Raw genomic sequence first — 26,209 nt, 5'->3', positions numbered from 1 at the left:
TGGCATTCATTGCCAAATCACTTCAAGCATTATTTTATGTAATTACCAATTTTCAATTTTAGTGAGCTAGATTGATCTAGCTTAAAGTCCTATTTCCCTTGGTTTTTAGCTTCTGGTCCAAGAAGCAAAATTGTAGCTCTATGTCTTATTGCACGCGGGGCAAAATTTCAGGTCATTCTAAGTTGTATAGACCAAGATATGGTCAATTTATTAAAGTTGGACAGATTGCAACTTTGGTGCAAAATTGGGTTAATTTCTCAATTTGTGTGCTAGATTTGTCTAGCTTAAAGTCCTATTTCTCTTGGTACTATTCCCTTCAGTTCATTTCATTAGTCAACCTATAATATTGGCCCTTGATGCACTCTATGTGAGTCAATTCTGATGTCACCAATATGTCACATTTTATAGCCTTTTAGTGTTGGTATATGTTACCAATTTCATTTCTAAGTGTATTGCATTTTATTGCAATTTACCGGATTTAGGTATACTATTTTGACCTAGCCGGACGACCTAGTTTCCTCAGTTTTCGAGTTTCGGTCCAAACTACAAACTTGTAGACCTATTTCTTATGGAAAGCGGGGCAAAATTTCAGGTCATTCTGAGTTATGTAGACAAAGTTATGGTCATTTTACTATTGCTGGTCAAAATGTATCAAAATTGGTCACTTTAGGTCATTTTAGGTCATTTTAGGTTCGGCCAGTTTTTGGACCCGAACTTGTGCAAGCTTTTTGACTTGCTTATGGTCATTTCTGAGCTTGGGTGTCTTCATAAGACTTGTAGATATAGGTCTTAACTATTCATGGTCAAAATTTCAGGTCAATTGAACCTGTTTTGAGTGAGTTATGGCCTAAACACTAACTGCTGCCCAAATGGTCAGTTTTCAGGCCTTAAATGCACTAATCCAGATTTGGTCACTTTTTAAGGTCAGTTTCTAGGCAGAATTTTGGCAACCTTTCTACATGAAAGTTGGCCTATTTGGTGTCTAGTTTCACCCCATATTGGCCTCATACCAATTGGGTTCATAGTTTGGCACTTATGGCCTCATTTAGGTGCTGCCCTCAATACACAACCTGCACAAAGCTCATACACTCCCAATTTAATGTTCCTTCTCCTCCTCATTACTACAATATTCAATCAACAACACTTCTATATATATATTTTACACAATTCCAGCAAGAATTCTGGGCAAAATGTTCAAGTGCTCAATGCACACAATTCATCATTAAGTTCAACATTCACTTCCACCAACATTCAACATACTTCAATGTTAATATTACACATATACTTTAACATATTCATACTTCAATATCACTTACACTTGCTGCCCACAAATTGACATTAACATATATCATTAATAACCATATATTCACACATGAATTCATGCTATTAAGGGCTGCCAAACATGGCAGTTTGCTCAAGGTTTCAAGGTTCCATTTCACACCTTTAATCTAAACACTACATGCACATACTTATGCACAAACTTACTACAACTTTCATTTGGACAATTCAACCTTCATTTTCATTCATTAGAAGTAAAAATAACTCAAGCTCAATAAGGGTTCATGGCTGCCCAAAATGAAGCAACATCACAAATCTCCAATAATTGTTTCAAACCATAATTTAAATTTCTCAATTTCAATCAATTCAAGTCCTATCACTTCCCATATATATACCCATATCAAACATCATCTTTAAACTCATCTACATCATTTAAACACATCAAAATCCCATGAATGTCTTGGCTGCCAAAATGAAGGGCTCACCAAATATACATTAATTTACTCAATTTCTTCACAAATCAACTCACCCAAAGCTCAAAACAAGATCTAATGAAAGAAAATGGGGAGATTAAGCACTAACCTCAACTTGGGCTTGATTAAACTTCACCAAAACTCCTCTTTCTTGCTTCCTACATGCTGCCCATGATGTGTAGAACAAGTTTAATGAAGGACTCTTGAAGAAATGATGGCTTGATCATAGGTGGATGAAAGCTTGTATTTTGGGCGGCCATGGATGAAGCTCAAAGCTCCAATTCGGCCATGGGAAGGGTGAGTAGAGAAGATGATGAAAAATGGGCTGATTAGTGTCCTTATGAGCCTCAAATAGTGCCACCTAACCCCACTAACTTAGATTAGCATTTTAATAATCCAAAGTTTCATAATTCAATTTAATTCCCCCCATATTTTCTCTAATTTTCATTACACATTTAATTTCCTTTTTCATGGGGTTCCCAAAATTTAATACTACTTATTTTTAATGGACATTTAGGTCAAAAGGCACCTCTAGATGTCAAATGACCAAAATACCCCACTTCGGGTTATATTCCTGATTTTTCGGTAACACTGATTTTTGTCTGTTTCTCGATTTTTCGTTTTTCTTTGTACTAATTTATTAATTTTTCTTTAATAATTCTAGTGTCAATTACATTTCAATAAATCTTTATTTATGTCTCAAAATTAAATTCTGAGGGTTCTCTGCGGTCCTGAGGTCGGCAACGGCCTTCCCGGTGCGGTCACCCATCGCTGTGGTGCCGGCTCGTTTAACTTAGCTTCATTTTCTCTCTTTCATTTTTGTTTGATTTTTCTTGTATTTTCTTTTTATTTATTTCTACATTATATGTCTGTTCACTATCACCGAAGTGTAGTTCCAGACATTCCGACTTGCCTGGACTGTTATTTGGCTACTAGAGCAACAGAACGTACAGAACATGTACAGTGGGGATGTTACAATATTACTAATGGACAATTTCAAATAAATATGATAGTGTACATACGCAACATTTAAATGAAATGTTTATTGCCATTAATATTTTTACAATGTTATTTACAAGTTACAAGATTAGTATATGTTCTAGGGCACACACAACTAAAAATAACCTTACTGGACTCAAGCTGTCTAGATTTAGCATTTAGGGCAAATCAAGCACAACTTCAATTCCATAAATTTCTTGACTAAATGAAAGTTGTTTCACAAAAAATACACTTCAAATGGTTATAATACATATCTAATAGCATCAATTAGGTTCTATACTGTAACGCCCTAACTTTAGGTAGTCCGTATATTTTACTATTCTAATGATTAACGTCTATCCGAACAACCAAAATGTTTAGAACTATATTTAAACTATAGTGACGAGTCATAAATAACCTAAATAATGACAAGAAAAATTGAGGAAATATTTTAAAAATGAAATACAAAGAGGTTAAATGAGCCAGAGCAATGGCGATGGGTAACCTAACGGGAAGCGACTATGAAGACAGTTAGCAATCCTAGACCCGTGGGGAATCCTGTGAAATAATTTTTGCGACTTAAGTGAAGGATTATTGAGGTTTAGCTGACAATAGATTGCTAAGAAAATAAAAGAAAAATTTTGTAAATCGGTACAAATAATTTTAGCTCAGTAAGTACAACAAAGGGCATTTTGGTCATTTCACCTTCAGAAATGATTTTTGACCAACATGTCTATTTAAGTAAGTAAGGTTTATAACATAAAATGTAAATAAATATTGATGAAAATTTAATTAAAAATGATTAAAAAGAAAGAAGAAATAAATAAATAAAACAAATGAAATTAAAATCCTAGTTATGACATCATGCACATGTCAAAATGAGGTAATTAAAATTTTCAAGCCAATCATCATTAGACAAACAAAAGTATAAAAGCCAAATGGAGATAAAATAAAAAAATAAAAAATCAATTTCTTCTTCTTCGTCATGCTTAGCCGAACCACACTTGTGAAGCCCCACCATTGTTGCTCCAAATAAGCTTCATTTCCTGGCCAAATACACCATAAAACCTCTTTATCTCTTCATAAAAAATTGACCTTGCACCTTGAACAAGCACTAGTTAGCAAAAAGAAGTAGAAAGGGAAGAGTTTAGCAAGCTTGGAATCACCTCAATCCAAGGTTAGTGTCAATTCTTGCACTCCTCTCTCTCTATTCATGGTTAGGACATTTAATTGAGTTAGAATTTGTTAAATTTGAAACAAAATAAACATGTTGAAGGCACCCGTGATTTTTGGTAGCCATAAGTAGGGAAGTGTGTGATGAGTTTTGAATTAAATTAAATTTGTTTATTGTTTGCCTTTGATGAGAATATAGGGATTAGAACATTAATTTCTAGGTGCGGTGTTAAATTCAAACTTTGGGAATTAGGTTTTGAGGCAAAATTAGGATTTTGCCAAATTGTTGATGAATTGGTGTTCTAATGGTCAATTAGTGACCATTTGATATGGTTTGTCCATAAAATGAAATTGGTTGTGGCATGGAATTATGAATTGGAGGTGCTGCCTTTTTGCTGGAATTTCTGGAACTTGAGTCCAGTAAGTTTGGGCAGCCATAAGTTGAATTGTGTGGCTTTAATTGGTGTAAGGTCAACTGGAGGTGAAATTAGAAACATAATTCCACATTATTCATGAAGAGACCCTGCCTAGAAAACTAACACAAAGTGACCTAAAAATTGCTTGAATCCGGGTAACCAAAATCTGGACGTGGAAAAAGGACTATATGAGCAGTGATTGTTCAAATGGCCATAACTTTGTGTAGAGAGGTCCAAATGACCTGATTCTTGAACCCATGGAAAGCTCTGACATATTGGAGCAACTTTCATGAAGAAGAGAAACCCAAATTCTGACCATATCCTAATCAAATTGCTAACCAAAATTAGCTCATCAAAACTGCCAGAACCAAAATGTGCCCAAAAATTCTAGACATTGGCCAATCCGGCCAGTTATGGTGAAAATGCGATAACTTAAGCTATAAAACTCCAAATGGAAGGATTCAAAATGAAAAGACATTAAGGAACAATTTTCATGAAGAAAGTTTAGCTAAATTCCCACTGTAGATTGGTCCAATGGAACAGTAAACATAAGTGACAAAAACTGAAATTTTGAAATTACTATTAGGAAGCTTTGTAATTCAATTGGCAACTAATGCCAATAAGTTTATAACTCAAAATGTGGTATGACCATGTATTTAGAACTCATATACCTATTATATATGAGATAGTCAAAAGTTGTATGAATAGTAATGTGAATAGTAACTACAATGACATTAAATGCAATGAACCAAAACCTAACTTTGTTAATATGCCCTACTATGCCTAGTATGATTGATTTGGATAGGTTGGCATGCCAATAGGATTTCTATTGCAGTACTGCCTATGGCTTCGTGCCATTTTGTGATTTATGGCTCTTATTGCCATTTTGTGATGTTATGGCTTTTGGCCATTTTGATATTCCTTGACGTACCCGGCTTTATGCCCGATTGTTATTATGGTTTGTTAGCCGTTCTGTTGCACACCTGGTAGACACTATGTGACTGTTGGTGTGACGACCCGAGGTACTTAGTACCCAGTGCTAGTTTACCCATTTATCCAGTTCGGTCAACTGGCATAGGTTACTTGGGCAATTAAAATAAGTCTTACAAATTTATAATTAAATAATGAACATAAATATTAAAAAATTAAGGATATTACAAATAATTTTCAAAAATTTAGTTTGTATGAAATAATAGCATAATTTCTGTATATTTAATTATTTAGTTTATTTTTATATTGTATTGGCACCACTAGGCTTTATGTTTAGCGCGTTGCTTTTTGTCACACGTAGGTACCAGAGTTACTGAGAGAGCCAGTAGACCATAGACTGGGAGTCTGAGATTTTGGATCTGCATCAGTGTCAGACTGTGTCACCTCATCAGTGCAATGTATTTTGGTAGAACCCATTAGGCTTATCAGTGATTTTGTATTTTGTAGTTAGACTATCATTTTATCATGTAAATTATGAACTTATGTAATTATTTGTAAATCTTGTAAATTAATGAAATTGAGTATTATTATTTATGAATGTGATGATGAATTTATTTATGCATGAAATGAATAAAAATTTGATTTTGAGATATTGAGATGAAATTTGAGATTGGGTAAAATTTTGTATATTTGAAATTATTATCGAGATTTTTAATAAGTGAAAATCGTCAAAATTGTAAATAATTTAGGGGAAACTCTGCCAGTTTCTCTAGTTAATAAATTGGCCCTACATTAATAAAACATAATATGAATAATAGGAAATGTAATAAGTTAAGTTAAGGTGCTCTGACACCGAGTGTGATAGCCCTTGCTCGGCTACACTGTAGATGGGTTTAGGTGTTTCTGGGTTTAGATAGAGTACATACCATGCATTGCATTTGTAAGAGATGAGGCGACACTAATGCAGATCTGTTTATTTCTGATTATTTTGGTCAGGATATAGATCCGACCTCGCAGAGAGCAGTAGAGGAAGAGGTAGAGATTTATGCTCCCTTCGGAGTTGAAGCTGGAATCAGGGAAGAACCTACTCCACCAGTGCAAGAGGCACCAGCAGAGCCTCAACAGGCCCTATTCCAACAGATGACAGAATTCTTTAGGTAAATGACTGGGGCTATTCCACAACCTCAGCAGCTACCATATGTCACACCCTACCCCTCTGTAAGGCATAACATGATCCCGTAGTATACCTGATGAATTACCAACTCCGTCTACTGATAACCCATTAAATACACTACAAGGGATTTTAAAAACTTTTCTTACTTCTTTTACAGTGGTGAGCACTATTTACAGGTGTGAAAGACTTTGGTGAACTGAAGTGAAACAACTAACTCATTTGATTTATTTGGAATATCTGTAAAATTTTTGGCAAGGTGCCATTTGTATTTTGGACAAAACAGTTCTTCAGAAAACCTGTAAAAAGCACTTCAAATCCACAGTGATTTTCAAAGACTAAGATACAAAAATATAACATAATTTTTACAAGCCAAATAACTCATAATTATTTTACAACTTTACTGTACAACTTAAATTTACAACTGCTCAAAACCAATAACAAAATATACATACAGTGAATATACATTACAGTACAAAATGCCACATATGGTATACTCACTATACCCAAAATCTCTCGCTGGCGGTACTAGCAGCCTAGTCTGCTGCCTTGTCTATCTCTCTACCTGCGACAGCAATAAAAAGCTATCGCTGAGACAATGTCTCAGTGGTGCACAACATTAACCAAATACAATTTTAAATCACAATTCATAAATCATATCATTAGTGGATACTTAAAACCATAGTTGATTTCAAGACAATGAATGTCATAAGGAATTTAAACTCCAATTCACAAATTATCAAAATTCATAACAACACAATTTAGTCAAATAGCTTAAGAATACCGTATTGCCAATTCATACACAATTTGATCAAATTACTGAATAACACAGTTTTTCCAATCAATGACACAATTTGATCAAATAACTGAATAATACCGTTTTGCAAATCAATAACACAATTCGATCAAATAACTGAAGAATACAGTGTTGCCAATCAATATCACAATTTAAGTCATGACACAATTTTTCCATATATGCCGTGTTGTACACCACGACAAGACATACTCACCCCAATAATCGAAATCAATGAGGGAGGAAGCTAGCTATATAATGAGTACTCATCCATACTCACCTCAGACTGGGAAGTCAAAGAGGGAGGAACATAATCATACTCACCCCAGACTGATAAGTCAAAGAGGGAGGAATAATCACACTCACCCCATTAATGGAGGAGGAACATAGTATCAGCGTCATGCCAATTGTGAGTCAAAACAATTCCAAACATTTTATTCAATGATCCGTAAGAATCCAATAAATTTCCAAAGTTACAATTTCATTCACAAAATGGCAACACAATTCGTAATTCACTTCAATTTCCACAAAATCCATTTACAGTGCTTTTCAATCAATAAGTATCCATCAATATCATTCAAACAATTTTTCACAGTTTCAAACCATTCACAATGTTTTTCAATCAATAAGTGTCCACCAAACACATTTCCACAATTTAAAACAATGATATGCAAATAGTCAATATTTATTTCCATTGAAAATAATTCAAAAGAAAGCTTGATTGTTGTGCACAAACACAATTTAAAACAATAATATACAAATATTCAATATTTATTTCAATTGAAAAATTCAAAAGCAATAGCCGTTGTGCACAAACACAATTTAAAACAATAATATACAAATAGTCAATATTTATTTCAATTGAAAAATTCAAGAGAAATAGTTGTTGTGCACAAACACAATTTAAAACAATAATATACAAATAGTCAATATTTATTTCAATTGAAAAATTCAAGAGAAATAGTTGTTGTGCACAAACACAATTTAAAACAATAATATACAAATAGTCAATATTTATTTCAATTGAAAAATTCAAGAGAAATAGTTGTTGTGCACAAACCTCTGATATTTGTCTCCTGGTTTTGACTCAGTATTTCTTTCCCTTTTGCTGAGTCCTTGTTAACTGAGAAACACAATTTGAAGTGTTTCAGTGCTAATTTAATTTGCCTCTAACGATGGTGTTTAGTAAATAATGCACTGAACTCAATTATTCACTTAATCACCTAATATACCGACCCTCATTGCGTTTTAGGTAAATTAGGTTTTAGTGTCGTTAATATGTCACATTCGATAGGGTTTTAGATTTGGTATGTTTTACCAAAGTCACTTCCTTGCTTAGTGCATTTTAATGCAAATTGCTGGATTCCGGAACACTGGTTTGACCTAACCGGACGATCTAGTTCCCTCGGTTTTCGGGTCTCGGTCGAAACTACAAACTTGTAGATCTAGGTCTTATGGACCGCGGTGCAAAATTTCAGGTCAATCCGAGTTAAGTAGACCAAGTTATGGTCATTATACTATTGCTGGTCAAATGGTACCATTTTAGGTCAATTTTAGGTCAATTTGGTCAACTCTGGTTCGGCCAGTTTTTGGACCCGAACTTGTGCAAGCTGTTTGACTTGCTTATGGTCATTTCTGGGTTTTGGTGTCTTCATAAGACTTGTAGGTATGGGTCTTAACTATTCTTGGTCAAAATTTCAGGTCAATTGGACCTGGTTTGAGTGAGTTATGGCCTAAACATTCACTGCTGCCCAATTGGTCATTTTTCAGGTCCTAATTGCACCTAATCCGAATTGGTCAAATTTTTAGGTCACCTTGCAAGCAGAATTTTGGCATGGTTTCTCAATGAAAGTTGGCACATTTTGTGCCTAGTTTCACCCCAAATTGGTCTCATACCAATTGAGGTTACACATTCAAGGTTATAGACCAAAATTTACACTGCCCTCAATATGCATTTCACACCCCAACTTCAAACACACACTTACCTTTGCAAGGTTCACTTCCATACCCTACCAAACTGTTTTGGCACATTACCAACACACTTTCAACATTACATTAGCATTATTTTGGGCAGATTACCATTACCCTCAACACACCAAATATAATTCACATTTACAATATCTCAATACCATTACATACACACCTAAACACCACTAATTCTCACATACACTTTACACAATAATTTCATACACATATCCTTCATTCCTTAATGCCACAATTCTGCCAACACTCCCATGAATATACACATTTATTCAAGTGTCCCCAAGGCTGCCCAAATTTGTCCTTCAACATCAAAGTGCTGTCCAAGTTACCAATTCCCATCCAAGTGCATAAATCACCATATAAACATGAAATAATTCACTAGGTTATTAATTTACCATGATCAACATTATTTCTCAACAATTATATGCACAATTTCCTCATCAAAAACGTGACCATGGCTGTCCAAAATGACAACAACAATAACCCTTCAAACTCAAAATTTTCCTTCACCAAACCAATACCCATAACATGCACATAAACTTTAACAAAGTAATTCTCAAAATTATGAACTTACCTTATGCTTGGAGCTTGTTAAACCTTGCTTAAACTTCCCAAAATTGGTATCAATCTCTTCCTTGTGATGAGTAGACAAAGTTTCATGAAGGAACCCAAGTGAATGGAGTTGAAAATGGGGAGGTTAAGTGAGCTCATGCAAAACGTCCATGGAGTTTCCTCTCCCTTCACTCACGGCAATGTTGAAATCTAAAATGAGGAAGATGAAGTTCAGCTGCATTTTAAGTGTACACTTGTCCCACTAAGTATTTAATTAATCCCCTTAGTGGTCCACTTAAAATTAAATCATTTTATAAGTTAAACTTTCACTTATTCCACAATTAACCCATGATTTTAGCTATTTTATTTAGGTACCACCAAATTAATTTTTCATTTTATTTTCTAAGTGTAATACTATTTATTTTTAATGGACATTTAGGTCAAAAGACACTTCGGGATGTCAAATGACCATAATGCCCCTGTTCGGGTGGCTTTCCCGATTTTTCGGTAACACCGAATTTTGTCTGTTTTTCGATTTCTCACTTTTCTTTGTACTAATTATTTAATTTTTCTTTGATCTTTCTAATGATATCTATCCTTCAATAAGGTTCTATTTATGTCCTAAAAATGTTTCCCAGGGTTCCCCGCAGTCCAGGGCTAGTCAACGGTCCACGCCGTGACTTCCCGGTGCGGTCACCTATCGCTAGGTTTCCTGGTTCACTTACTCGGTTACATTTCTTTACTATGATTTTTCCTTTGTTTTTCTTTTCTTGTATTTCATTATTTTATGTCTCCTTACTCATTTTGAAGTACGGTTCTAGGCATCCTAGCTGTCCGGACAACACTGGTCACCGGAACAGTAGAACGCACTACCGAACTTAGGGGTGTTACAATTCTCCCCCCCTTAAATAAATTTCGTCCACGAAATTTTACCCAGTAATCATCTTACAATAGTCATACGTTTATTTCTCCTTTCTATATGATCGTATAATCTTCTTTTTCTCAAATTTGTATAAGACTTTTAACAATCTAATACAATGTTTACTTTGTTTGGATAACACTAATCTCCTCTTACTATTGTGTTGTTTAATATTTCAGCTCACGTTCCTTCTTGAATGACCCTTGAGGTCATGTTAGAATCATTCATCAGTCATTGGTCCTGTGACCATTCTAGTCCATAGTCTTCCTTACATTTGTAATATTTCTTTGTTACACATGAATCAACTGTTCAATTCTCTACTTTCATAACTCTTTTTATTTGTCAATATTCTATAACTTACTTCCTTTTGTACTGAACTATAACCCTTCGATATTTTAACTTTTGAGTTTTAGATCCCTACGTAGGATTTTCAAACTTATTTCTAACAATTAAATTCTGTCATGGCATAACTATACCAAAACAGATGCCGTTGGCAACTATTCTTATCTAGGTGTACTATCGATTAGTACGTAGCTCTACACAATAATCTCAAGTCAGTACTGTAATCTGCAGCTTACAGTATAAACATCAAGAACATTGCATAGTTACTACGATACATCCCAATAGATCAAACTTTGTTATCTTTTATTCTTTTTGAATTCACTGATATTCGAATCTTATTCTGATTACAATATCCATTAGCAATTTCTAATAGTAACCTCCTTGCCCTCATCTAGAGCAATTCCATTACTGCATCTTACTTTTACGTCCTCTTGCCTTACATTAAGTAGGCTCGCCAATTAGCTTATAATTTTATGGTGTGTCAGCAAATACTTTTCGCCGATAAACTCTTCCAAAACTAATTTCACTTGTTATCACAATCCTTATCCTAAAGGACTAGTCACTAATGCATCAAAATTTATTTCCATGACCTACTGTACAATAATACAAGGCTATTTCCTCCCGTTCGTGCATATTTATAAGGTAATGTACTGTATGTATCAAACATTTGAGCAGTTGTAGTTACCGACAAAAAGATTTCAAATTCATAGTTCGAAATTCACTTTAAAACCATTGCTCTGATACCACTAAAACATGTCACACCCTACCCCTCTGTAAGGCATAACATGATCCCGTAGTATACCTAATGAATTACCAACTCCGTCTACTGATAACCCATTAAATACACTACAAGGGATTTTAAAAACTTTTCTTACTTCTTTTACAGTGGTGAGCACTATTTACAGTGTGAAAGACTTTGGTGAATCAAGTGAAACAACTAACTCATTTGATTTATTTGGAATATCTGTAAAATTTTTGGCAAGGTGCCATTTGTATTTTGGACAAAACAGTTCTTCAGAAAACCTGTAAAAAGCACTTCAAATCCACAGTGATTTTCAAAGACTAAGATACAAAAATATAACATAATTTTTACAAGCCAAATAACTCATAATTATTTTACAACTTTACTGTACAACTTAAATTTACAACTGCTCAAAACCAATAACAAAATATACATACAGTGAATATACATTACAGTACAAAATGCCACATATGGTATACTCACTATACCCAAAATCTCTCGCTGGCGGTACTAGCAGCCTAGTCTGCTGCCTTGTCTATCTCTACTGCGGCGGCAATAAAAGCTATCATTTGAGACAATGTCTCAGTGGTGCACAACATTAACCAAATACAATTTTAAATCACAATTCATAAATCATATCATTAGTGGATACTTAAAACCATAGTTGATTTCAAGACAATGAATGTCATAAGGAATTTAAACTCCAATTCACAAATTATCAAAATTCATAACAACACAATTTAGTCAAATAGCTTAAGAATACCGTATTGCCAATTCATACACAATTTGATCAAATTACTGAATAACACAGTTTTTCCAATCAATGACACAATTTGATCAAATAACTGAATAATACCGTTTTGCAAATCAATAACACAATTCGATCAAATAACTGAAGAATACAGTGTTGCCAATCAATATCACAATTTAAGTCATGACACAATTTTTCCATATATGCCGTGTTGTACACCACGACAAGACATACTCACCCCAATAATCGAAATCAATGAGGGAGGAAGCTAGCTATATAATGAGTACTCATCCATACTCACCTCAGACTGGGAAGTCAAAGAGGGAGGAACATAATCATACTCACCCTGCATCGATAAGTCAAAGAGGGAGGAATAATCACACTCACCCCATTAATGGAGGAGGAACATAGTATCAGCGTCATGCCAATTGTGAGTCAAAACAATTCCAAACATTTTATTCAATGATCCGTAAGAATCCAATAAATTTCCAAAGTTACAATTTCATTCACAAAATGGCAACACAATTCGTAATTCACTTCAATTTCCACAAAAACCATTTACAGTGCTTTTCAATCAATAAGTATCCATCAATATCATTCAAACAATTTTTCACAGTTTCAAACCATTCACAATGTTTTTCAATCAATAAGTGTCCACCAAACACATTTCCACAATTTAAAACAATGATATGCAAATAGTCAATATTTATTTCCATTGAAAATAATTCAAAAGAAACAGTTGTTGTGCACAAACACAATTTAAAACAATAATATACAAATATTCAATATTTATTTCAATTGAAAAATTCAAAAGCAATAGCCGTTGTGCACAAACACAATTTAAAACAATAATATACAAATAGTCAATATTTATTTCAATTGAAAAATTCAAGAGAAATAGTTGTTGTGCACAAACACAATTTAAAACAATAATATACAAATAGTCAATATTTATTTCAATTGAAAAATTCAAGAGAAATAGTTGTTGTGCACAAACACAATTTAAAACAATAATATACAAATAGTCAATATTTATTTCAATTGAAAAATTCAAGAGAAATAGTTGTTGTGCACAAACCTCTGATATTTGTCTCCTGGTTTTGACTCGATTTCTTTCCCTTTTTCTGAGTCCTTGTTAACTGAGAAACACAATTTGAAGTGTTTCAGTGCTAATTTAATTTGCCTCTAACGATGGTGTTTAGTAAATAATGCACTGAACTCAATTATTCACTTAATCACCTAATATACCGACCCTCATTGCGTTTTAGGTAAATTAGGTTTTAGTGTCGTTAATATGTCACATTCGATAGGGTTTTAGATTTGGTATGTTTTACCAAAGTCACTTCCTTGCTTAGTGCATTTTAATGCAAATTGCTGGATTCCGGAACACTGGTTTGACCTAACCGGACGATCTAGTTCCTCGGTTTTCGGTCTCGGTCGAAACTACAAACTTGTAGATCTAGGTCTTATGGACGCGGTGCAAAATTTCAGGTAAATCCGAGTTAAGTAGACAAATTTATGGTCATTATACTATTGCTGGTCAAATGGTACCATTTTAGGTCAATTTTAGGTCAATTTGGTCAACTCTGGTTCGGCCAGTTTTTGGACCCGAACTTGTGCAAGCTGTTTGACTTGCTTATGGTCATTTCTGGGTTTTGGTGTCTTCATAAGACTTGTAGGTATGGGTCTTAACTATTCTTGGTCAAAATTTCAGGTCAATTGGACCTGGTTTGAGTGAGTTATGGCCTAAACATTCACTGCTGCCCAATTGGTCATTTTTCAGGTCCTAATTGCACCTAATCCGAATTGGTCAAATTTTTAGGTCACCTTGCAAGCAGAATTTTGGCATGGTTTCTCAATGAAAGTTGGCACATTTTGTGCCTAGTTTCACCCCAAATTAGTCTCATACCAATTGAGGTTACACATTCAAGGTTATAGACCAAAATTTACACTGCCCTCAATATGCATTTCACACCCCAACTTCAAACACACACTTACCTTTGCAAGGTTCACTTCCATACCCTACCAAACTGTTTTGGCACATTACCAACACACTTTCAACATTACATTAGCATTATTTTGGGCAGATTACCATTACCCTCAACACACCAAATATAATTCACATTTACAATATCTCAATACCATTACATACACACCTAAACACCACTAATTCTCACATACACTTTACACAATAATTTCATACACATATCCTTCATTCCTTAATGCCACAATTCTGCCAACACTCCCATGAATATACACATTTATTCAAGTGTCCCCAAGGCTGCCCAAATTTGTCCTTCAACATCAAAGTGCTGTCCAAGTTACCAATTCCCATCCAAGTGCATAAATCACCATATAAACATGAAATAATTCACTAGGTTATTAATTTACCATGATCAACATTATTTCTCAACAATTATATGCACAATTTCCTCATCAAAAACGTGACCATGGCTGTCCAAAATGACAACAACAATAACCCTTCAAACTCAAAATTTTCCTTCACCAAACCAATACCCATAACATGCACATAAACTTTAACAAAGTAATTCTCAAAATTATGAACTTACCTTATGCTTGGAGCTTGTTAAACCTTGCTTAAACTTCCCAAAATTGGTATCAATCTCTTCCTTGTGATGAGTAGACAAAGTTTCATGAAGGAACCCAAGTGAATGGAGTTGAAAATGGGGAGGTTAAGTGAGCTCATGCAAAACGTCCATGGAGTTTCCTCTCCCTTCACTCACGGCAATGTTGAAATCTAAAATGAGGAAGATGAAGTTCAGCTGCATTTTAAGTGTACACTTGTCCCACTAAGTATTTAATTAATCCCCTTAGTGGTCCACTTAAAATTAAATCATTTTATAAGTTAAACTTTCACTTATTCCATAATTAACCCATGATTTTAGCTATTTTATTTAGGTACCACCAAATTAATTTTTCATTTTATTTTCTAAGTGTAATACTATTTATTTTTAATGGACATTTAGGTCAAAAGACACTTCGGGATGTCAAATGACCATAATGCCCTGTTCGTGGCTTTCCGATTTTTCTGAATAATCGTATTTTGTCTGTTTTTCGATTTCTCACTTTTCTTTGTACTAATTATTTAATTTTTCTTTGATCTTTCTAATGATATCTATCCTTCAATAAGGTTCTATTTATGTCCTAAAAATGTTTCCCAGGGTTCCCCGCAGTCCAGGGCTAGTCAACGGTCCACGCCGTGACTTCCCGGTGCGGTCACCTATCGCTCGGTTTCCTGGTTCACTTACTCGGTTACATTTCTTTACTATGATTTTTCCTTTGTTTTTCTTTTCTTGTATTTCATTATTTTATGTCTCCTTACTCATTTTGAAGTACGGTTCTAGGCATCCTAGCTGTCCGGACAACACTGGTCACCGGAACAGTAGAACGCACTACCGAACTTAGGGGTGTTACACCATAGAAGTCCCATTTGGAGAAACTTAGAAAGTATGGGGCTGTGGTTTTTCTAGGAAAGAAAGAAGATGATCCTGTAACAGTCAAGCATTGGTTAGAAAGGACAAAAAGGGTACTTAGATAACACCATTGCACCCCAGAGCGAAACTTAGAGGGTGTTGTGTCCCTACTTTAGGATGATGCCTATCAATAGTGGTACACATTACCCAAAGAGGTGCAACTAGACCAGATATCATGGGAATTTTCCTCACAGAGTTTAGACCTGGAAGAGAGAAGAAGGGAATTCATCAGTTTGAGGCAAAGATAGCAGTCAGTGGCAGAGTATGAAAGAGAATTTGTCAGATTGAGTAAATATGGAAGAGAAATTGTCCCCACTGAGGCTGAGAGATGTAGTGGATTTGAAGAAGGACTAAATAACAATACTAAGCTACACATCACAGCCTTGAGGATTACAGATTTTGAGCAGTTGGTTTAAACTGCATTGAAAGTTGAGAGGGTCAGAAAAAATGAACAGAACATAAGGGACAAGCAGCAGAAGAGGGGTTAGGGTCAAGCAAGTTCCTCCTCTGCACCTGGTAAGAAATTTAAAGGCCCCCAGGCTCAGGGCCAGAGTTAGACATAAGGTCAGGGCTAGTCGTAGAGGGCCAGATCTCAGTTTACACCTAAGAGAGGCTAGTCCACACCAATGATGGGCAGCTCTCCAGGAACGATGTATGGGGGACCAGTCCCAGCAGTCTCTTCAACATGTCCACACTGCCATAAGTGGCACAAAGGTGAATGTTGGTGAGTGACTGGGAGATGTTACCAATATGGGTCTACTAAGCACCAGATAAGAGATTGCCCATGGAGAACTGTTATAGTCACTCTAACACCAGTAGACAGACCTATTGTAACACCCTTATTTGCATAGCCTGGTATATTTCATTATTTCGGTGATCGGTATCGGTCCGAATAATTAAGGGGATTAGAATCATGTCTAAGACAACTAGATAAGCCCTGAACATAAATAATTGGTAATTATCAATTGGTTAAGTATAAATAAGAAAAATAGAACATAAGAAGTTAAATGAGCCGAGAGTCACAGCGATGGGTGACCTTCTCTGGAAGGACTGGGAGGTTGATTTAAACTCAAATTTCGAACATTAAAATGTGATGCTGCAGTCCTTAGGACTATTGCAAACACAGTGGAAAAGAGAAAATCATGAAAAAGAATCGTTAAGCTGATCAAATAATTAGGTCAAGGATCCAGAAGAAATATTGAACTATTTGCAAACCGGATCGAACTGGTGAGGGGCAATTTGATCAATTGACCTCTGAAACTGACTCCTGACTTGACTGGCAAATAAAATCAGAGAAAAGAAAATTTCAGAATCAGGAATTAAATTAAAAAACTAAAGAAAAATAAATGAAAAAAAAAAGAGGAAAAAGGAAAAAGTGAAAAAGTTTATTACATCATGCATGACATCATGCATGATGCAATAAGCTTGATAATTAAGAATTTAGAATTATAGGATAATTATGAATTTATTTAGATTAAAAATGCAAAAAAGAAAAGAAAAAAAAACAAAAAGTCATTCTTCTTTTCCATATTGCCGTAACCTCTCTCTCTCTCCCAAGCCCTATTTCAAAAACTCCATTGGAGCACCCCAACCAAGCTTTATATGCCTTAAATCCCACCATGGAAAATTCACTTACCATGATTAAACCTTATTTGGGCAACTAGACAAGAAGATTGATCAAGAAATTTTGAAAGAAAAGGGAAGGATTTGGGTGGTTGAATTTCAAAGAGAAATGTTAGTAAGCTAAACTTTATATTTCTAATTTAATTATTGTGTTTATAGTTGAATAAACTTAGAAATTATAAAAAGTGGAAAAGAAAACAATTGTTACAGGATTATATGTGAATTTCGGCCAGCCTATGTAGGGGTATGATTTGTATGAGTTTGATTGAATTAAACATGTTAGAAAGCTTGAATGAGTTGAGAAATTGTGTTTGTATGCTTGGAATTAGTAAAATGTAACAAATTGAGGAAGTTAGGGTTTTGGACCTAGGGTTTGGGAGACAAAATTTTGAGAATTGGTCAAATGGTGTGTTTGATCTAGTTTGAGCTGAAAAATGGTCATATATGACCAATTGAGATATGTTGGAAGTGTTGGAATCAAATGGAGATTCAGATTGGATATGGTCATTATGCAGGCAGCATGACCCAGGTCCCTTTCAGGGACCAAAACTAAAAATTTACCAACCAATTGGAGTGAGGCCAATTGGGAATGAAACTAGACACAAAATGACACATTTTTCATTCAGGAATCATGCCCATAAAGTGACCATAGCATAGTGAACAAATTGACCAAATCCGGATTAGGAAATCTGACCTATACAAAAATGAGCAAATGAACGGTCATATCTTGGGCTAGGCAAGTCCAAATGACCGGAAATTTTACCAGTATAAAGCTGAGATATAGCTCTACAACTTTTATGAAAACAAAAACCCAAATTATGCCCTTATCCAATTCATTTAGCCACTCAAATTAGTGACCTAAAACTGCCAGAACTAGGTTTGCTGCCTAGAAAATTTGGGTTAGACCAATCGGGCCAGCCATGTTCAAATGGCTATAACTTGAGCTACAAAACTCCAAATTGAGTGATTCAAAAAGGGAAATAAAGTTAAGACAATAAGGAACAATTTCTATGAAGAAAACATAGCCAAATTCTAAGAGCAACATGACCAATGGAACAGTACAAAATCGGACACCAAAATCAAAAATTTGCAATTTTGCCTAAAAGACTTAAGTTTTGAGAAAACAATCAAAACCAACAAAATTGGTAACCAAAATGTGGTATGTGAATATAGTTGGAGTCCCCATACCTTTTAAGCATAAGAAAGTCAATATTTTGACTTGAATAGTACCATGAATAGTAACTTCAACATGAAAATTTTCATGAATGTAAGTTTAAGCATATTGGAATTAATTATTGGAATTATTGTGAGGCAAAGATACTGAGACACTATAAATTTCATGTTTCAGCTGAAAAAGACCCAAAAGGTCTAAGAGACTGAGTCAAGGCCTAGAAGCGACTCACATCAAGTTTGTGCACATTAAACCTTATTTAAGCATTTTCTCATTGAAAATTTGATTTAGTATGCAGTATGAAATTTCCGTGTTAATTATGAGTTTAAGAACTTTTGTGTTGCCACTTTCTGAATGAAAATGTGACTTTGGAAATTGATTTGATTTTGCATGTAATATTTGAATAAATTGTTTTAAATTGATTTTTGATTCACACTTAGCATGATAGTGCCTTACTATTCCTCCTTCATTTATGGGGTTGAGATTGATTACTTTCCTCTCTCTCCGGTTTACCAGTTGAGGTTGTAGATCGAATGAGTACTCATTAGCTAGGTAGCCACCTCCCTCATTGATTTCGATTAGTGGGATTGTAGATTGCTTTGTCGGGGTGTACAACGCGGCATTGATTGGGAATTTTGTGTCATGGCTTAAGTTGTGTATGAATTGGCAACACTATGTTTATTAAATTATTTGACCAAAATTGTGCTATAATGAGTTTTGATAATTGTGAAATATTTAAATTGTGATTTGTCAATGAATGTTTTACGTGTTGCATTCCAAATTTTTATTGTGCACCACTTAGTATTTTTATACTCAGTGATAGCTTATTTTGCTATCGTAGATAAGGGCAAGGAAAAAGCAGCAGGGTGAGCTGCTGAATGGACAAGGACTTTACTGGTCTTTTTGTACGAGTATTTATTTATACCCTTGTAGTTATTTTGATGTAAATATTGTAATGTCTTATGTATTAATGTAGAGTTGAGCAGTTGTACAGTAAATTGTAATAATGTTATTTTGGATTTTCTTTTTGTAAATTAAGATCTATATTTATAAATTTAGTACTATATGCAATGTGAATGAATTTATGAAGTATTTTGAGATGACAAATTTTTGGTTGAATTGTGGACTTAAATTGAATTATATGGACTTGAGTTGATTTGGGTTGGGAGTTGTGAAAAAAAAATTGTTGGAAGTGTTTTTTTTTTTATATTTGAAGAACTATTTTCTCGAAATACAAACGGCACTCTGCCGAAATTTTTCCAAAAATTACGTACAAATAAAAATGGACAAAAATTTTTACTAGTTTTGAAATTTCAATTAAGTGATTTTAATTCCTACCAAAATGCTCACCACTTCCAAAATGTAAGAAAATGGTTTTAAAATCCCTTATAGTGTGTGTCGACACCATATTTTGGCCGATCCCCAGAATCAACAAACTTCGAAACCGATTCCTAGCACTAAGTCTCTCCTTGCCATCTAATCACAGTTCTGATCTCTCTTCACAGAGAGTTGAGTCAATGCTAAGCTCTCGTATCCGTTAAAGCCTTACCGGTCTCTCAAATCATTCACCGATCTCTCAAGCCAATTGTCGAATATCCTGACCAGTTAACTATATTCCCGATCTCTCTTGTCAGACGAGATTGAATTAACACTAGATCCTTGCTGCTAGTATTCATGGTCGACCTCCCTTTTAAAAGTTTAGGAATAATCGAGCTAAGCTTCTAATTCGGTTTAATGAAGATCCCGATCTTAGATGTTCAAGCCAAATTTTCAATTAAGTTCTGTTTAACGTTGGTTCTTTACCAATCTCATGCATATTGTGTTTTCCGATCTCTCATACTCAGGATAATAATCGCTTCCAGTTATTTCAATATACTCAGACAAACAAGGGTTTAGAAATTTTCCGATCACAACCATTCATCGAACAAAAAGGCATTCTATTTCATTTCATTGCAAAATTTGTACAAGTTATTCGGCTGGGGGATCACCCCCAGCCTGATCTACATTTCGCTCATCCTCTCCCTCCTCTTCACTATCCTCACCCGCCTCGGAGCAGTCGGCCATCCAAAAGAAGTCCTCTTCTGGGTAACGCTTCTGGAGTTCGGCCAAGAGGTCCTTGTGAGCATTCACATAGGCACCAGCTATCCCTGTTACCATTTCTTCGTCTTTCGCCTTAAGCTCCACGATAAGTTGAGCGACCTGAGAAGCTTCGTTGGCCCGGAGTGCCCGGACTTCCTCGAGAGCACGATCCCTTTCAGCCAGAACATGATTCTGTTCGGCCAGCCTGTCTTCATAGAACTTCGCCCGCCCCTCAACTTGAGATATGTAATCCTGAGTGGATGCGAGTTGGGATCGGAGGGAAGTCACTTCCTGATTCTTCTTCTCGACCTCCTTGCCCAGGCGATGAGCCTTTTCCCAAACTATGGTCTGGTTCACCAGACACTCCACGTTCAGGCTCATGGATCGAGTCAAGATATCGTCAAGGCTGTCTGGGGATAGCCTGTCCCGATTCTCCCGAAGGCAGATGGAAGACCCCAAGACTTTGGCAAAACCGGAGTTCTCCCGAACAGTCCGGTTATTCTTCAGGGACTCGATCAACATTTGAGCGCCACGAGAAGAGGCTCTCACAGAAGATTGAGAAGGACCCCTTTCTGTGCTTGGAGCAACTGGAGGAGGTAGAGGCGGCTCTTCCTGTTGAGGAGGAGATCGGACAGCTTCAGTGATCGGCGGCCCCGAAGGTCGGGGCGGGTCCCCTTGTACCTCCCTAGGTTCATGACCGGGTGTTCGAAGCATTTCCGAACGCTTCATCTCCTTTATTTTCCAGGAGATCTCTCTTTCTTTCTTCCGCTTCCTGGAACCCTCATCACCCGCCATACCTGCACAAAGAAGAGGTTAGTGAGATTGCTAAGGTCCTGAGATCTGAGATGTAGAAAATACCAGTGCCGAGGTCAGAGAGCGGAAGTTCCCGATCTTGGCCGGTGAGCAGCTGTATGGTCCAATGGTGCAGCTCGGCAGTCACCGCATCTAAATAGGAATACTTTTGAGTGGCAGCCTGATTCTTCAGATCCATCACTATTAAGCTTTCCTCCTAGTTCAGGGTAATGCACTTCGAAAGCAAGGGCCCCTGGTGCCACCAGCTACGGGGGAAGTCCTCAAAGCAGGTCGGATTTTTGCTCCTCAGAATAAAGAAGTGGTTCTTCCAAATTTTAAGGGAGGAGTGCAGATCGGTGAAGAGCCCGCAATGAGGCTTCGCCTGAAAGAACCAGTGCTCGTCGTCCTTTCAGCGAGTTAGCCTGTGCAGTTCGGCGAATACCTTAGCCGTAGGTCTGATTCCCTTAGCTCAGCATAGGCCTCGGAAGGCTACTAAGATCCGCCACGAGTTAGGGTGAACTTGAGCAATGCACACTCGGCGAAGTTTTAGGACCTCCTTGAAGAAGTCATCCAGAGGGAACCGAAGACCGGCCTTTAACTGTTCCTCGTATACCATCACCATGTCATTCTCTTCAAAGGAGTGATCGGTTCGGTGATCGCCGTGACACCGGATAAGTTCATATGAATCGGGCTCTATGTTGTACTCCTCGCTAAACGATTGCAGATCGGATTCTTGCAAGATCGACGGCAGCTCGTCCATAGGAAGATTCTCCCTCCCCGAAGGAGGTGCATGCCTTGATGGTGCGATCCGCCCCCGAGCTGGAACGGAGACCCTAAGAGGTTCTGGTTGTGTGCTCGGCCCGACCACCTCTTATTCATCAGACGACCATGAAACATGGACGGAAGGTGGGCTTGCCGCTCTCTGACCTTCGGCGCCGCTCATTTTTAAGGAAAACAAAAAAACTTAAAGCTAAAAGAAGGATTAAAACCCTTACCGGAGCTTGAACGGAGTCGGAAGAGCTTGAAAAATCGGGAGAATTTTGGAATTGCTCGCGAGAGACAGAAAATGGCATAAGTGAGCAAATGGCTAACCCTTTACCCCTATTTATACTCATCCGAGCATTTAATGCTCACGATGTCCCAGGCAATGCATCGGGTAACGGGATTCGTCAGCTGTTCTGACACGTCTCTCGAACACTCCAAATTCCATAAAGAGAGCGACTAATTAGAGATCAGCATATTGGATCAGTTAAGGGTTGTTCAGTTAGAAACCAGATCGGATAAACACATCAGAGATCGGAAAATAATCAATGCAATAATAACAAGATGAGAATTGACTTTTGTTTCCAAGAGATCGGATTACATCATTTGGGCGATCTCTAGGGATCAGAATAATAGAGATCGGAAAATGGGGGATGAGCAAGAGAGATCGGAATAGGAGCATGGGAGGGATCGGAAGGCAAAAAGAATAAGAGAAATCCCAAATAACCGTCGTCAGAATCAGAGCCGAGGTAGTTAAAGCGTGGCAGACGAGATCTCCACCGCACGCCGAAGAATCGCCCGCAATGCTGACAGGTGCCAGGATATGTCATGACAATCCTGTACATCCCAATCTCCACCGTTGATTTCACTTGTAAGGAGGAACCCGGAGCCCTTGGATCAAGAGAGGAGACGACAAGACCAGCGCCCTTCGCTCTTAGCCCTCAGATCGTTCCGGACAAGAGGATTTGAGACCGTCAGATTGAAAGAAGAAAAGGATAAATATTCTGAAGAATAATCTCAGCCGTTCATTTTGGTTATCTTTAATTCTCAAGCATCCGATCATGTCCTTCAAAATCCAGACCCTCCATCTCCCTCAAAATAAATCCTGAACCTTCATGGGGAGCACCCGATTCCTATAAATACCTGCATGAAAAACTGTTCAAGGGACGGGCAAAAAAAGAGAGGTAGTTATTATAGCGGAAGAACTCTGAAACTTCATTCAGTTTGTTACTCTGCTACTTAGAAGTGTTGATTAGAAAGACTTTTGAAACTAGTTTTCTAAAGTGTTTTCTTGAAAAGGATTCTGAATACTGGAACTCTACATTTTCAGTTTGTTCATTATCTGGTCACACTCTCACTTTCAGCCCTTATCATCTCTGTTTTCATTCCTATTGTCCAAGCTAAACTTCATTCCACTCGGTTTTTATCTTAATCTGATTGCATTTTAGCTAAGCACCCTTTAAGTTCACGACGGACATCAACCCTCAGGCTAATCAATCCGCTGCCTTATCACTATTTGTCACCCCGTAGTTATTTCAATAGATTTGGCTACTTACAGGTAAGAGCTCATACTATTGTTTTATTAACTGTTTACTTTTACTTTTCGCACTTTCTTTGTTCTTCTTACGTATGCAATTTTCTCTAAGTTCATTTTGTGCAAAAGAACCCCAAAAAAAAACGTTACTCCCGAGTTATCTCTTTAGTGATCAGTCCATCATTTTATTAATCTTCGTCATTTCTGAATGCAAGTTTTCTATCTCCTAGTAGCGTGTAAGTGGTTGGGTAAAACGTAGGTAACTGCAACTTAAGGGTCTCTTTTAAGAGAGAGAGCCTGAATAACACGTCAGGAAAATAGCCAAACTATTAGGCTGACGTAAACGGCAATTCGGCAAGATGCCATAAAGTGGAATAAAACCAGAGTAAACGAAACAGAATAGATCGGACATTAATAGGTACTGGTAAAGTGACCTTAGGGGAAGTCAGCAAAATTCAGTCCAGCTTCTCTTATTTAGTCACAAAATATCAATTAGAAGCCTTACCCCCAGCACCTTAGAACGTCAGAATCCTTAGCTTTAAGACCTTATGACATGTAGCTGAAATTAAAATTTGGGAGATCGGAAGGATCCCATTAAGGTTCCTGTTAATTTAAAAAGATATCGGAAGAGGGTTCTTATCCGATTCTCAACTCAAAACTTTAATTAAATAGAGATCGGAGGAGAGTTCTTATCCGGTCTCAAATCAAAATTTAAATAAATACTTAATAGAGATCGGGAGAGAGTTCTTATCCGATTCTCAACTCAAAATTTAAAATAAATAGAGATCGGAGGAGAGTTCTTATCCGGTCTCAACTCAAAATTTTAATAAACATTAAATATAAATTGGAGGAAAATTCTTATCCGATCCCTGATCTAAAATTTTAATGAATACTTAAAAGAGATCGGAGGAGAGTTCTTATCCGATCCTCAATCCTAAATTTTAAATACCCCAAAAGAGACCGGAGGAGGATTCTTATCCGATCTCCTCTCAGAATTTAAGAGAGATCGGAGGAGAGTTCTTATCCGATTCTCACACCTAATTTTAACCTACACGCAAAACAAACCCAAAACCAAAAATGATATGCGACGACAATTCACTAAGGTTGTCTCATTTACTTATGTATCTGGGTGATCCGAATTTAGTGAAAAATTAAAATCTCCTTTTGACAAAAGGATTAACATGTCCATTTAAGCCCTCCTAACTAATACAAAATTAAATCTACTTACCCTTATTAAGGGACGAGGTGGGGTGCCTAACACCTTCCCCACCCGTTTACGGACCCCGAACCTAGAATCTCTGTCTTGAAGTGGTTTCATTTCAATTTATTTTCACAAATGGTTTTCTTTAGTTTCCCTCAAAACTAAGGTGGCGACTTCTCACTCTTTCCCACTTCGGTGGGGGTTCGTTCAGGTGACCGCAAAATCCCTTGCGATAGCTTGGCGACTCCACTGGGGACGTAGTACTAACTTAACCCCGGTCTAGAGGTCCAAAAGTAGATTTAATTTTTTCCGATCAAATTATAGTGGGCTCATTCGGTAATATTTTATACGTTAATTATTGTTATTCCGCTAACTGTTTTACTTGTTTTGCTTGTTTTATTCCTTACAGCGCTTATTGTTTGAGAAAAGAAAAAAAAAAAAGAAAAAATCCCCCTATCTTGGGAAGAGGTAAATTTGTCCCTTCACACACTGAACACTCACACGATGTCCTCACATACTTTGGCCCTATACCCGGGCTTTCTTATCCTTTTAGGAAAATAGGAGGGGGTTATGTAGCGGTGCCCGTGGGTTTTACCCCGTTAGTATCCGTGAAGGCTTCTGCTCAAATTGAAACTCGTTCTATTCACTGTGATACCCGTGGAATTTTCCCGATAATATCATGGGGGTAGAATGGGGCTCTACTGTTTACAGTAGGGGCAATTTGGGAACCTGTGGCTTTTAGAAAATTAGACCTTGAGCTAAACTATCACAATAGCTGAAAACCGTAGTAAACTACCTTATAAGGTAGAACTATCCAAATAGGTAGCGCTCATCCGGTATCAGGAGTCTCCCTATTATAGGACAGAAGGAGCATGCTTACTCTTACCCTGTTCTGCTTTAATTTCCTTTTGTTCATTTTTGTGAGGGTAATCTTGAATTCTACTAAAACACCTACACATTTTCCTACTTTGATAAATGTCTAATGGATGGAGGTCGCTTCCCGATCAGGTCAAGGCACGATTTGAAGAGAAGTATGGGAGGATTGCAACCTT

Source organism: Hevea brasiliensis, chromosome 10 (assembly GCF_030052815.1).
Source record: "Hevea brasiliensis isolate MT/VB/25A 57/8 chromosome 10, ASM3005281v1, whole genome shotgun sequence".
NCBI classification, from domain to species: domain Eukaryota; kingdom Viridiplantae; phylum Streptophyta; class Magnoliopsida; order Malpighiales; family Euphorbiaceae; genus Hevea; species Hevea brasiliensis.
The sequence above is the reverse complement of the archived record's forward strand: the minus strand, read 5'-3'. Positions refer to the sequence as shown.